Source organism: Erythrolamprus reginae, chromosome 3 (assembly GCF_031021105.1).
Source record: "Erythrolamprus reginae isolate rEryReg1 chromosome 3, rEryReg1.hap1, whole genome shotgun sequence".
NCBI lineage: Eukaryota > Metazoa > Chordata > Lepidosauria > Squamata > Dipsadidae > Erythrolamprus > Erythrolamprus reginae.
Window position 1 is genome coordinate 43,713,621 of NC_091952.1, and position 14,846 is coordinate 43,728,466.

Below are 14,846 nucleotides of genomic sequence, written 5' to 3' on the forward strand. Positions count from 1 at the left end.
ACTAGGATAGCACTATTTCAGCCTATATATATATATGTTTTCGTAGATATATATATATATATCACATGTTTTTGCTGAATTTTTAAAATTAAGGGAAAAACAGAATATTGGGCCGAGAGGCAAAAAAGGAGCTGTGATGTTCCTTCAATACACCAGGGTGATTCGACACAAAAATATGTAACCCTTCCCTGGTGCAGAGCTGAAGGGATTGGATACTGTAGCCTAGAGGTTAATTCTCTGCCTTACAAGGCCAAGGTTGCAGGTTCAAGTCCCAGTGAGGGTATGGCTAGCTGATGAGGCCAAAATAAGGCCGAAATAGATCTATCCCAGTCTCCCTTAATTTTCAAATTCAGCAAAACAAAAAACAAAAAAAACCATGTGACATATATATATATATAGAGGGGGGGGGGGAGAAACCAGGTGAGTTGCCAGATTCATTTAACATCATAAGCAAGAATGGTGTAGGGCTTGAACTTACATGACCTAGTTCATTCTCTACCACATTTAGAGCCTCAGCCAGAAAATGTGATCTAGCTTTATACTTCCATTGAATACACACACACACACACACACGTATATGTATACACACACATATCTTGCAAGGAAAATATGCTGTCATACAAAGGATGTCTCTCATACATACACTACTATGGACAGAGTGATCACTACACCTATCATTCTGTTGGTATTACTCGTATATTCATTTTTCTATATCTGCCTACTTCCAGCTTCTTGGAGAGCCAAACACTCATTATCTGCAGCTTTTCACCAGCATTGTATCTATCTAATAGTAGTGCTGTCCAGGCTTTTCTTTTCTAGAATCCTCACGCTTCTGAATGTTTTGAAGTCAAGGTACACTGGGTCCATAACATCCCTAAACCAAGCACTATCAAAAAAGATGATCAGGTTATTTTGGCATGACTTATTCTTCCTAAACCTATGTTGACTCCTGTCAAAACAAAGCATTTCCCCCTAAATACAAACTGACTGCTTAATAATCTGTTTGAGTTTTGCCTCAGCGTCAAACTGATCGGGCTGTAATGATTTTGTTTCTCTTTCTTAAAGAGAGAAACAAGATTTGCCCTTCTCTAATAGAGAGCAATTCTTGGCCCTCTCTTATATGACAACCTTTCAGAAATATGAAAAGGTCCTATTATATTTCTCTCTTGGTTCCTGCTTCTCAAGTCTGAACACATCCACTTTCTTCAGTCTCTCTTGGTTTTTAGTCTTCTGACCATCCTAGTTGCCCTTCCTTGAACCTGCATCCAGTGTTTCTAATCTTTTGTAAAACATTGCACATTTTTAACAGGACAGTTTCTGTCCAATGCAGAATATAATGGAAACATCATTTCCTACCGTGTTTCCCCCAAAATAAGACACTGTCTTATGTTAATTTTTGCTCCAAAAGTTGTGCTACGTCTTATTTTCGGGGGGGGTACCTTATATTTCTCAAATAAGACAAATTCACAGGCAGAAAAGCTGACACCCCCAAAGAAAGTGTACCGTATGGTACACTGATTACGGTACGGTGCCTGTCAGTATGGCACCCACATACACAAACAACGGCACTTATATGGTACAACAGTATTCTCCCGCTATTGCAGCTTCCGGCCACCAGAGGAACTACAGTCTACGCACTGTAGTGAGACTGTAATGGTGGTGAGACAGCAGCAGACTGTGTCTGCTGTACTGGACGGTACAAAGCGATGGAAGGGGCCAGCAGGGGATGCCACATTATTACGGTACCGCTATGAACAGCTTTGAATGGTACCGTATGTTTTTCCACTGTACCATATGTAAACTTGACTACGCCTTATTTTCGGGGGGTACCTAATATTAGCAAATTCTGCAAAACCTCTGACATGCCTTACTTTCGGGGTACGTCTTATTTTCGGGAAAACAGGGTATACTGTTCATGAACGAAAACGTGACTTTTTTGTACCCAGCTCACCTTGCTGACTCATTTTTGGCTTGTGGTATACCATCCCAAAATCTTTTTCACAATATGTCTTGGTATATTATCACTAAGCTAGATAACCTTCATCTATAACTGTGCATTTTATTTTCCTTAAATAAGTTTGTCTTGTCTAGTAAATTTCATTCTGTTATTTTCCATCCACTTTTCTAATGTAGCAAGATGATTTGGAAATTTGTCTTCTACAGCAGTGTTTCCCAACCTTGGCAACTTGAAGATATCTGGACTTCAACTCCCAGAATTCCCCAGCCAGCATTCGCTGGCTGGGGAATTCTGGGAGTTGAAGTCCAAATATCTTCAAGTTGCCAAGGTTGGGAAACACTGTTCTACAGTATTAGCCTTCCAAACATTTGGTGTCATCTACAAATTTAATATAAAAGGAGAAGAAGAATCTTGAAGGAAAAGAATCTTATGAAGTAACTGGCAGAAATCTCAGGGCAAAGCTTCAATACATGCTAACACTGGGTAACTGACCATTTGCAAAAGAACCTTGCAGTACCTATAGTAAGTGAGGCTGTAACTCGAAAAGACTGTGCTGCATACAAGGGGAAACACAGGAAAAAAATGCCCTTTCCAAGGCCCTTTCAGTGACAGGAATAAAAAAAATTCCACTCCCATAGAATTTATCATACACCCATTAGGATGTTAATTGGCAAGACCCAGGAATCAATTAATTCACAAAAAAATAATTAAAAATTAAGATAAATCATTAGGATGTTTCAAGCAGAGGCCAGATTATATTAATTGACTTATCTCTTTCTACAGGGATGTACAGTATTAAATACTTCATAAAATTAAAAGCTAAGCGTAAAATAATAATAATAATTACAACTTTTTTCCTTTTATTTTTATTTTTAAATGCTCGTGTTGTTGAAAATCTGGTTGCCCTTGAGTGTCTTTGGTGAAGCACAGGAGGCCTGTCATCAGCAGGACTGGGCTGAAGACAGATAAAAAAGTATCGACCAGTCGGACACACAGCTTCTGCTTTATTGATCAGGCGGGAATTTAACTTGCTGTGCATATCCACGGTGTCAGCAAGGGCCACAGGCGAAATTAAAAGTACTTGGCTTGGAGATGTCGCCATGATATCAAGGGAGGGTGGGGGAGGTGGAATGGAAGGAGAGGGGAGAAAGGGAAGGATGGGTATTTTTAAAAAAGCAAATGAGAAAAAAAATAAAAGAGAAATTGATGAGAAAAAGGGAGCTGGAGGGGCCACCTGGGTTTACTTCTCACTGAGTGTAATACTAGCTAGTCACTGTCTCTCAATGCCTACTTAGCTGTGTAGTTGCTTTTAAGATGAGATGATATGTGTATCATGTACTTTAATGAGCTTCGTAGAAGAAAAAAATCTAAATATCTCTAATCTAACTCTTGCAAAACTTAGTAAAACCTACGTTTTGCTTGCTTTGAAAGCCTCTGAGAGCTACCTGGTTAGTTTACAACCTTGGGGATAAACCTAGGAGATCAGGGCATGTGATGGCAGAATCTGTATGTATTTCATGCACTTTGTTTATCCTTTCAGAGGGTTAGAACATAAGAAGAGCCATGCTGAATCAGGCCAAAGCCCATCGAGTCCAGCATTCTGTGTCACAGAATTGCCCACCAATTGTCCATGGAGATCTTGAGCAGAAAGAGAAGGCAAAACCCTCCCTTTCCCTTGGCCCCAACAAATGGTACCCAAGGAAATCCTGCCTGCCTCAACCAACATAGAGGTGGCATTTGGACATCCGTTTCAATAACCACTGATACACTTGGCATCCATGAATCTGTCTAATCCTGCCTTGAAGCTATCCAGGCTGACAGCTGTCACGACCTCTTCTGGAAGTGAATTCCATATACCAACGACCCTATGAGTGAAGAAATATTTCCCTTTATTTTTCCTCGCTTTCTTACCTATGAGCTTTAGGGAGTGCCCCTTCGTCCTAGTATTGTGTGATAGAGAAAAAAAAATTCTCTATCCACCTTTTCTATCCCATGCATGATTTTATACACTTTGATCAAGTCACCCCTTAAATGCCGTCTTTCAAGGCTGAAGAGAGCAAGGCTTTGTAACCTGGTTTCATAAGGGAGGCACTCCATTTCCTTGATCATTCTTGTTGCCCTTTTTTGCACCTTTTCCAGTTCCATTATATCCTTCTTGAGGTGCAGTGACCAGAACTGTACACAGTACTCCAAGTGTGGTCTCACCATCAATTTGTACAGAGGCAAGACAACACTTGCCGACCTATTTTCGATTCCCTTCCTAATCATGCCAAACATGGAATTTGCTTTTTTTTACTGGTGCTGCACACTGTTTTGACATCTTTATTGAGTTTCCACCAAAATCCCCAGATCCCTTTCTTGGGTTGTCTCAGAAAGCTTGGTCCCCATCAGTTGATTGGTATAATTGGGGTTCTTTGCCCCTATATTGATGGTAGAGTTTGGATATCTTTTGGGAGTTGGCCCGTCAGGAGGACTTTGAAAGAAATGTTGGCTTACCTGAACGTTCTTCTATGAGTGGTGCGGAGAGTCCAAGCATGGGAGATAAATTGAAGATATGTTCAATAGTTACAAGATCAGTCCCTAAAAGACCCTAAAAGTCAGGGTGGGTTTTGGACTCTCTGCAGTGCATATAGAAGAATGTTCAGGTAAGCCAACGTTTCTTTTCCTGTGTGCTGCTTGGAGAGTTCAAGCATGGGAGATATGCCAAACTTTAATTCCCATGTGGGAGCAAATAAGTCCAGGGTGCTAGAGATGTAGCAGAGTCTTTAGAGAACTTGTCTGCCAAAGGATGCCTCAGTGGAAGCAAACAAGTTCAGTTTATAGTATTTCACAAATGGCGATGGTGAAGACCACGTTGCTGCTCTACAAATTTCTTCAATGGATGGTTGCGTGTCCCACGCACTCGATGTAGCCGCACTTCTGATGGAGTGAGCCATCAAGCGATTGGGCAATGGTTTGGCCTGACATTCCTAAGACGTGGCGATGCATGCCTTAAGCCATCTACCTATCATCAAAGGATACTTCCTGCCCCATAGATGCAGGCTGAAATGAAACAAATAACACCTCAGTATTTCTAAACGAGGAACTCCTTTTTAGACATATCCAGAGAGCCCTCCTAACATTTAGTTTATGCCACTCCAGGAGGACACATTGGCGGCCATCACACATGTTGCAAATCTGGCGGAATTAACAGTGGCGTCTGCTGAAAATTCAACAGCCGTCAAAAGTTTATTCAGGTCCTGGCACATTCAAGTATCATCAGGCGCCAATCTGGCCTGCATCTGTTTAATCCACATTATACATGTTCAATTGAAAAGGATGCAGCTGTAGCCGCTCTGATGGACCAAGCAGCCACCTGATGGGTCTTTCACAAAACCGATTCAGCCCTCCAGTCCTCCGGCTTTAAGCCTTCCAAAGTCTCCGAAGGCAGAATCACACAGGAGACCAAAGCTGTTACCAAGGGATCAAGCAATGGAAGTTGCAATACGGTCTCAAGCTCCTCCCCCAGACCATAATTCTTCTTATCATAAGGGGATAAGATAGAGGCCAGCTGCAAACATTGTTTCTGAACAGTTCCTATAAAATTTTTTGAAGGAGGAATGACCTCCTTCTCCTGGATTGGTGCAGATTTCCATAGGATCAAACCCTACTGATGAGGGCGCAGGAGCATCCAATCTTCCCATATTTGCTGTGAGTTTGGCCTTATATAAAAGGATATTAAACATGGCTGGATTAAAAAGGCCTATAAAGACAGGTTGAACTTGTATTAAACCCTTATCTTCTGACAAATCCATATCATTGAAAGACCCTTCAGCCACCGCCGACCCTTTGCCTCGAGCCAATGAACGTGAAAAATACTCAGGTCTAAGATTGGCCCAATTTTCCTGAGCTGGGATATGACTGACTGGGGGAACCCATCTCTGTTGAAGACCTACACTTATATCCATTATGGCTGATTAAATCATATCCCTGATGTCCTGAGGGAGTTCCCTGAGCTGATCCTCCCCTGTGCAGAGCTCTGCTGCAGTAGGGGTAAAGTTAACCGAAGAGGTTGCCTTCTGGATGGGTTCGGGTGGAGAAAGAATGGCTCCCAGGTCCATTTCTCCCTGAGGCACTAGGAAGTATTAGCGACCCCAGTGTTCTGGGGACATGTAACATGGTCTGGGGATCAATCCTGGACAGCTGCAGGGAAAGAGACCTGCAGATTCTGGACCCCCTCTTGCCAGGTTACTACAGCTGTTTTGGCCAGCTCCAGTTGATGATGGGCTTTGGCAAATTTATTTTCAAGAGCCCGAAGGCAGTGCTCAGCATCCTTGAGGCCTGAGGAGGCCTTACTGGTATCCAATTTCTTGGTTTTAGATTGTTTAGGGCACTCTTAGAAGGAATCCCTTTGGATGTAACCCCTTCTGTCTCACCACCAGCAGAAGTAGAGGTCATCTCTAATGTTAGATGTAGATGGTCTAGAAGCCATGAGGACCTTCATTATGTACCAACATGGGAGGACGAATCCCAGTATGGATAGGTTTCTGGTTCTGGCCTATACCGGTGAGGACACCTGAGCCCCGGTGTTCTTCTACAATTCTCTAAATGGAGTCTTACCCCTGAGGATATTGACTCCTATATTCCAGTTCGAAACTGCAGAGGTAGTCAGCCAAATGGGAGTATCACCCCTGAGGGCAGGGACTCCTGAAGGCTGTTTTGAAAATACAAAAGGTGGTGGCTGTCATCCAGAGCCCCGGGGACCCACACACTCACTGCTACCAATAACTATTTTAGAAAGAATTAGGGTTGACAATCATAGCTGATGCTGCTACTCTAAGAACCACTGCTCTGAGGAGAATAAAATGGCACCTGCAATAGCATGACTCCTCCCCTCACTCTACCAGCCAGTACACGCACGTCAAAGGCTGCAGATTGTAGACCTCTGAGCCAATGTATTTTGGCATGAAATTCAGCATGCAAAATGGTGGCCATCAAACGAGCGGATGCATTAAGAGGTTCCACTAGTGAAATTGTGGCCAGGAGCTCTCCGCTGTTGGAGTGAAACAGCTGATCGATTAAGAGTTGTAACCCTGAGGGCAGGGACTTCGACTGTCCAATCCAAGCTGGGAGTATAGTGCATAGAAGGCAGTCAGACCGCATCCAGCACTCTCAGGGTTGCTCAGCTGGCTCTCTCGTCACCTCTACTAGCAAAAACGGCAGGGAAGCAATCCGCTCCCAGCGCTGCACATCTCATTGTAAATGGGAAGTATAGCCTGCAAAATGAGAGTCCAAACAGTTTTCTCTGTTGTTAAAGAACTGAGATAAAAGGAGAAGAAAATTATATGTCCCTTTATCTTGACTGGGTTAAAAGAACTGACCTAGATCGGAACCAGTGGAGCAGAAGAGGCATGACTATGTCTTTTTTTAACTCAGTCCCTTAGCAACCAACAGAAGTTAATCTCCCATTCTTGGACTTTCCAAGCAGCACACAAGAGAATGTACAGTTCTTAGTAGGAACAGTTAATTATTGAATAATCCAGATAATTCTGTTATACTGCTTATAAGCTGCTTGTAAGACAAATCTTAATGATCAACATAGTTAAGGATGGCAAAACACTGAATCCCACCCCCCAATTGAATGGGTCTTATCCAGTTATGAGGCATGCAATGTGACTGATTTTCTTCTATCTGTTATGTTCTGGTAGTAGTAATGAGAGAGGCTACTGACCATATAATGCAAACGAAAGAAGGCAGGGGAACATTACATACTGGATCTGGATCAAAAATTGAATCTTCTGAGCAAAATATGTATAAATAATAAAATAATCTTACAATCCTACATTAAAACACATTCCTAAGAGAGAGAGAGAAAAAATATTTTGAATACGTAGGCACTATCCCTTTCAAGAGGGAAATAATTAAAATTCTATTTTCTTTTAAAACATATTTTATGTAACTTGTACAGCATATGGATGTATTGTATTTACTGACTAAATGATTTATTGCAGCTATAGCTGCCTCTTTGCCAAGGAAATTTACAATATAATGCAACAACAAATAAAAGTGAGAGATGACAAAACAGCAGATGAGCAGATTCATTGGTAATCTTTCAAAAAATGATGGCATAAAGATCTGGTCTAGCTCTCATTTCTTCTGCCTTGGCAAATGGAATATAGGGAGGGCAGCAGAGTGAAAAAAAATGTTTTATCCTTTTTCCCGACTCAGAAGTGTATTGGATAACTAGTTCCATGGTGACCTAGATTTCTTCCAGATTACTCTATCTTCGTGAGTACAAACTATGAAATTCAGTGGTACCTCTACCTAAGAACACCTCTACTTACCAACTTTTCTAGATAAGAATAGGGTGTTCAAGATTTTTTTACCTCTTCTCAAGAATCATTTTCCAAATCCGAGCCTCCGAAACTGTAACCAGAAAAGGCAGGGAGAAGCCTTTGTGGGGCCTCTTGAGGAATCTCCTGGGAGGAAACAGGGCCGGAAAAGGCGGGGAGAAGCCTCTCTGGGACCTCTCTAGGAATCTCCTGGGAGGAAACAGGCCCTCCACCCTCCCTGTGATTTCCCCAATCGCAAGAAAAATTGCTTCTTCTTATAAACCTTTCTACTTAAGGGCCTGGTCACGGAACAAATTAAGTTCATAAGTAGGGGTACCACTGTCTTTACTCTTAGTAGAATCCATGTCATCTTGCCAACCAATGCCAGGTGCTCATGTGCAAAAATACAAATGTAATAAATGTTTTTATTCTGCATATTAGCTTGAAAGCTTATATTCAATAGCTTGAAAGACTGTTTCCAATTAATTGTTTAGTTTAAAAGAGCCAATATCTGTGGCACAATGGTTGTTAGTAGAGAAGGAAGAAGATGACTTTAGGGATATTTCAAAACTAGGATCCTATTAAGGTGGGGGGGTTCCCCCCCAATCAAGATACCGTGTTTTTGGAGGGGGCATTTCTATTCCCAAATCACTTTGCCCTAGACCAGTAATTGCTTTATTCCCAAATCCTATCCCAGGCTTCTACAAGCTGCAACTTGGCATTCTGTGGGTTTGAGTAGAAGGGTGGAGAGGGAAAAGGCTGCATGCAAATTTCATTTCAGAGCCACTGGTGCTGTTTCAAGTGCCAGGAGCCTCCGAGCCCCTTCTCAGCATTACATATGTAACAGCCTCATTGAACTTGACATGTCAAATTCAGGCCATTTGTGCAAAATCTCCCTTTAATAATACCGTTTCATTTCACTCAAATGAGACTTGAATGCATGTAAAATGGAAAAGGATATTTAAGCGCTAACATTAGGCAGATGTCTTGCCAGAGGCCGATTGAATATATGAGATTTTGAAGTGGTTAACACGATTTCGCTGCTCCCTCTTAGAATATGTCACCTGCTGGGCGATTTCACCCCCACCTTTTTTCCCTTTTTAAGTGAAGGATATAAATTGAAAGAAAACAAAACTACAAACTTCAGCTTGGAGGCGATTAACTCCATCCATGCTGGTATGTTCTTTATTTAAAAAAAAACACACCTTCCATCTTTTATATACAAGGCTGTTTAGGAATCTGTATGAAAGTACCAGCAGAATCTGGAGGCAAGGTAGATGATATTAAGAAGGATGAGATGAACTCTTTCAAAATCAAATAAGTCAACCTTCTCTACTGGCAAGATTTCTGCAGATTAAACCATTGCTAGTAAAAGGAAAAGAAAGACTGAGTACGTAGGTAAAACTATTGCAATGCTTAATTGATGAATTCAAGCTTCACTAGGCAACACACCTCTTCTGTTTTATTTCTGCACAATACAGTAATACCTCGTTTTACGAACTTAATTGGTTCCAGGACGAGGTTCGTAAGGTGAAAAGTTCGTAAGATGAAACAATGTTTCCCATGTGTGCAAGCCCATTAGGAGAATCCAAAATATTAAGGCTTAAAAAAAAAAGCGGCGGCCAGACAAAGCTGAGGCGAACACCTTTCTCCTCCCTTGAGCTCCATGAGCCTTTTCTTCCCGTTTTTGTCTACCTCACTCTCCTCATCTCCCCCACACCTTTCTCCTCCCTTGAGCTCCATGAGTCTTTTCTTCCTGTTTTTGTCCCCCCTACTCTGCCCAGCAGAGCGCCCGTTTTTGCGATCCTGGGATTCCCCTCATGGGATTTCCCTACAGCATTGCAAAAACACGGAAGTCAGGAGGTGGGGTTTCCCATGGAGGGGAGCCTCAGGGGATCCCAGGATCGCAAAAACCTGCGCGCGGCTTGCAACGAAAGTCCGGAGGCGGGGAATCTCATTGGCGGCTTGGCAGGTTCGTAAGGTGAAAAAAGTTCATAAGAAGAGGCAAAAAAATTCCGAACCCTGGGTTCGTATCTCGAAAAGTTTGTATGATGAGGGGTTTGTATCAGGAGGTACCACTGTATATTAGCCGCCTCAACCACTGAAGCAACTCTAAACATTAATACCTAAGAATAAAGATTAAAAATGAAAATACAATAACATAAAAAGAAAATTTCTCTGAAGAAGAAATCTGAAGGAACAACAATATTGAATTTTAAAAAAACATCTACTCGCCTTCCTGGCATTGAGACAATTGGATCTTGTCTCTCATTTAACAAAATAACGCATTACAAAACTATTCCTGTACTTGAACACTGCACGGATCATTGCTAATTTAGCAGGTAGGTAAAAAGAAATCTACCAAAAATCAAAGGAGTTGATACTACAAGACTACATTAGCTGCAGCTGAATTTATTTTTCCCAAATAAAGGAGATGTTGCTATTTAAGTAGAGAAATCAATTGTCCTGGGATGGACTCCAAGTAACGATCAACTTGAAAATAAAAGTGAGTTGACTGAAACAGAACAAACCCAGTTACAATCAGGATCTCTTTAGCACGCAATCATATTCTAAATGCCAAGGAATGATATGAAGACGTTCACAACACACACAGCCTCTTTACTGCCGCTAAGTAGACACGGGCCCAATCAGAACCTAGAAAACACCCAGAACCCTTGAGCTCAATGATGGAGGAAGATGCACAATATAAATTAAATAAGCAAATAAATATAATGTAATCTGAAGCAAAATTGTAATCTCTGTGATGTTGAAAATTTCATTGAGAAACAGATAAAACACTGAATGCCAGAAACTTAGGAGGTATGGCTGTAACAAACTCCAGTGCTTTATTGATGTAAATAAAGATTGCATGCTCAGGATGATTACCTTTAAATCTCTTTGGCTATGGAAATGAACTTTCAGAAGCAATAAACTATGGTTCAGCTAGTCCTTTTATGAACCTCAAGTTAAATGCTTGTGACCACATCGAAATCGTTCAGAAGTGCTAGGATCAGTCCGATGCCCAATGATGCTGAATGAACAATTGTCAGGGTTCTGACCAGGGATGGACTCCTACGGGAACGGTCAGGAACGCAGTTCCGGTAGCAAAATTTGGAGCTCCACCCCAGAGCACCCAATTTGCACTGAAAGATGTTGAAACAAAATGCATAAGCCATGCCCACAGTGTGGTATTAAAGATTTTGGTAGCCCATCACTGGTTCTAACCGATGCCCTAATTAAATCATGAGCCTCAAGCTGAGCTTCAAAAGAAATCCAGTTATTTATTAGGAGCTTCAGGTCGGCACGAACCAAGTGATGCCAACTATGACCTTATTTAATCCGTATCTTGGCTTTGACCCTGTTTCCCCCTCCCCCCAATTTGTGTCATCAATCACATTCTCCAATGAAGCAATTTTCCCTGAGGGTCATCCTGGAGATGACCTTGATGTTGTTGGCTGGAATGTGCTTTGTTTTGACTGAAAGTTAAGTTCTCTGATAGGATATTTCTCCTCCTCTTATTTCCCCCACATCTTAATCCCAGCAAAGCAAGAACCTCCCTGTTTTATATTACTAAATATTAGCCGCTGGCCATTTTGATTATAACTAGATATAGTTGTAATATTGTGTTGGACTAGGAGGAGAGTAACCTGGGTTCAAGTCCATTCTTAGCCACCAAAGCTCCGTGCGTAACTGGGTCAGTCTTTGTCTAACTCAGCCCAACCTACTTCCTAAGATAGTTGCTGTGGGGAAAATGACAAAAAGAGGAGCAGTATATTTTTTACTTTTACCTCCTGAACAAAAAGTATATATTAATCCACAAAAGAATTGAAAAGATTTTGCCCTTGTGGCCCTTGTGGCTCAGGAGAGGTGGAGACTGAGGGACACATGCTCCTGAGATGCTCCTTTTACACTGACATTAGGAGAAAGCATATTCTACCACTTATTGAGGGATATCCTGGCCGCTCGGACGTTGCCTATCTCCGGTGGTTGCTTGGGGATGAGCAGGCCAGGATTACGGCACAGGTGGCCAGATTCTGCGCAGCAGCCGCAGGGATTTGTCTCAAATGTGTGCCTTCATAGCGAGATACGTACATCACTTGTATAGTTACAATGGGTCAATCTTGGTTGCTCAGCCAAAAGTCCTGTTTCCTTTTCTTTTTCCTTTTAATTATTATTGATATTATATTGATGATCTTTGACCGTAAATAAAAATTTATTATTATTATTTTACCTCCTGAACAGAAAGTATATATTAATCGACAAAAGAATTAAATGCATGAGTTTTATTTGCTTATTGGTGCACTATTCTTTTTCCTTTTTTTCCAATATGGGTTGCTTATATTCCTTTTGTGTACCAGGCCGGAAGGATGGTGCCACCACCTTGATTATGAAAAACAGCATTTTTTAATTTTTTTGCCAGCAGGATACATGCTACCCTTGGAAGGTTCAGGAATGGGAACATTGTTCATCTGCCAGTGCAGAACCCCTATTCCCAGGCACCCCAAAGCAGCCTGACATTTAAAGTGGTTTGTTTCTATTGCCAGGTTAGGGCGGGGTCTGCCAGAAGGCCGATGATTAGCCCCTGGGGCCTGATGGATACAGGCTATCTATTGCAGCAGGGTAGGAGTCATTACTTAATAATTAATAAAGGCTCCGCTATTGCTCTTCCACATGCATACCGCCAGAATAGTCCAGGGCTGGGAGTAAGCTGTCTCCCCCTTTTAACTGCCGTGGTTATTCTTTTTCATTTGTCAGCTGGCCCACAATGGCTCTTGTCAGGCTTTATGATTTAGCGTTTCCTTTCCCTTCCTATTAAGTACTATCTCTCCCCCCCCCCCCGCCCACCCAGGTATCCAGCTACAGGCTGCTCTCAACTCCCCTACAAGGCTTGCCTGGCTGTTTCCATAGGCTCTCCGAGGGCTAATTGCTTCTGTTCATTGACACCCCTTCATTAATTTTCTGTGGCCCTTTATTAAGTCAGACAGACACCCCCCCAAAAAAACACACTATAAATTATATACACAAGGGAACAGAGTATTGCATGACTTATCTTTTTTCTCTACCACCCCATCAGTGAAAGGCTACCACATTTTTTACTACCACACTGTGGGCGTGGCTTATGCAGGACGCCCTGCATTTTCTTTCAACATCATTCAGTGCAAATTGGGTGCTTGGGGGTGGAGCTACATTTTCGCTACTCCACTGTGTTCCCCCTGTCCGGGCAGTAGCCCTGCACCCCACACAATGTAAGAAATTTCACATTTGGGCTCGGTACCGGGGAAAAACCCGGCAACAGATGTGGAGCTAATGAAAAATTGCTGTTATGCCTGTATCAATTAACACAGTGGTGGCAAACCTTTTTTGGTTCGCGTGCCAAAAGGGTGTGTGTGGATGTGCTAGTATGTGTGCATGTGCCCACACCCCTCTCCTCTCTCTCCCACCACATGCACACTCCCCCTGCACTGCCTCCCGCACATGCGCAAAGGCCTTACTGAAGCCTGGTATGGGAAAAAATGCCCAAACAGGCAAATTGGAAGTTTGCAAAAACACACTTCCGTTTTGCCGTTGTGCTGGTTTTTGCACTCCGGAGGGTTCAGGGAAGTTTCCCGAAGGTCCGGAGTGCAAAAAACACACAATGGGCAAACCGGAAGTTTGGAAAACGCACTTTCGGTTTGCCCATTGTGCTGTTTTTTGCACTCTAGAGCAGTGTTTCCCAACCTTGGTCACTTGAAGATATTTGGACTTCAACTCCCAGAATTCCCCAGCCAGCGAATGCAAATATACCCTGAAAGCAGATCTACCATGGAGAGTTGATATACAATTCTCATCAGATCTACGCTGGTAGAGTTGGCTGATGGAATATCTTACTTTGGTGGATCTTTGGGGCTGAGAAAATAAATTCATAAAAAAGGATATACTGTACAATGGATGTAACAAGAAAAAAAATATCCCTAACAAATTAAAGGGTTTTATATTCTTCACCATGAGAGAATAGAGCATGAAGAGTGGTTTCATTGGCTATAAAGGGAAGATCTTCAGTTTAATAGATCTATGGCTAAAGCCCATATGATTCTGGTATTTGCTGTCCTTACCTGATATTCAGCTGTGTTAACTTCTCCAGCTCCTGTTCCATATGCTCCTGCAGGTCACCTGGGCGAAGCAAAACCTGGCAGATAGGGCAGATAGGAGCCTGGCTGTCAAAGAGTGTTGCCTTCTTCTTGCCTATAGGGAAACGGAGAACATACGTTTTGAGTTTCAAAGCATCCAGAGTATTCACTTCCTATGCCTTGCATAACTGCAGGACCCAAACATTTATCCACAAAGAAACGTTGGTGTTATTTATTAAGGAAGCATAGTAGTATAGCTACTATTCATTTTGCAAAATTGTTTTATTTCAGCAATACCTTCTACCCTGCAGGTTGGTGGGACTGCAGGGAAGGGCCTTCTCTGTAGTTGCCCCAGTTCTATGGAACCAACTCCCCCTCAATGTCTATACTGCTCCCACCCTACTGGCTTTCCAAAAGCTGGGAAGACCTGGCTTTGCTGGCAGGCTTGGGAGCCATGATGTTAACAGCTTG

General features: G+C 42.3%; 1 long non-coding RNA gene across 1 annotated transcript in view; it reads right to left on the minus strand.

Annotated features, from left to right (window-relative positions):
* Window positions 1–14,440, minus strand: part of LOC139163832 (uncharacterized) — a 58,357-nt gene extending 43,917 nt beyond the window's left edge. The window contains exon 1 of the long non-coding RNA XR_011558530.1: window positions 14,361–14,440. This is a non-coding gene — a long non-coding RNA (uncharacterized lncRNA). The remainder of the gene's footprint in view (window positions 1–14,360) is intronic.
* Window positions 14,441–14,846: the final 406 nt, after the last annotated feature.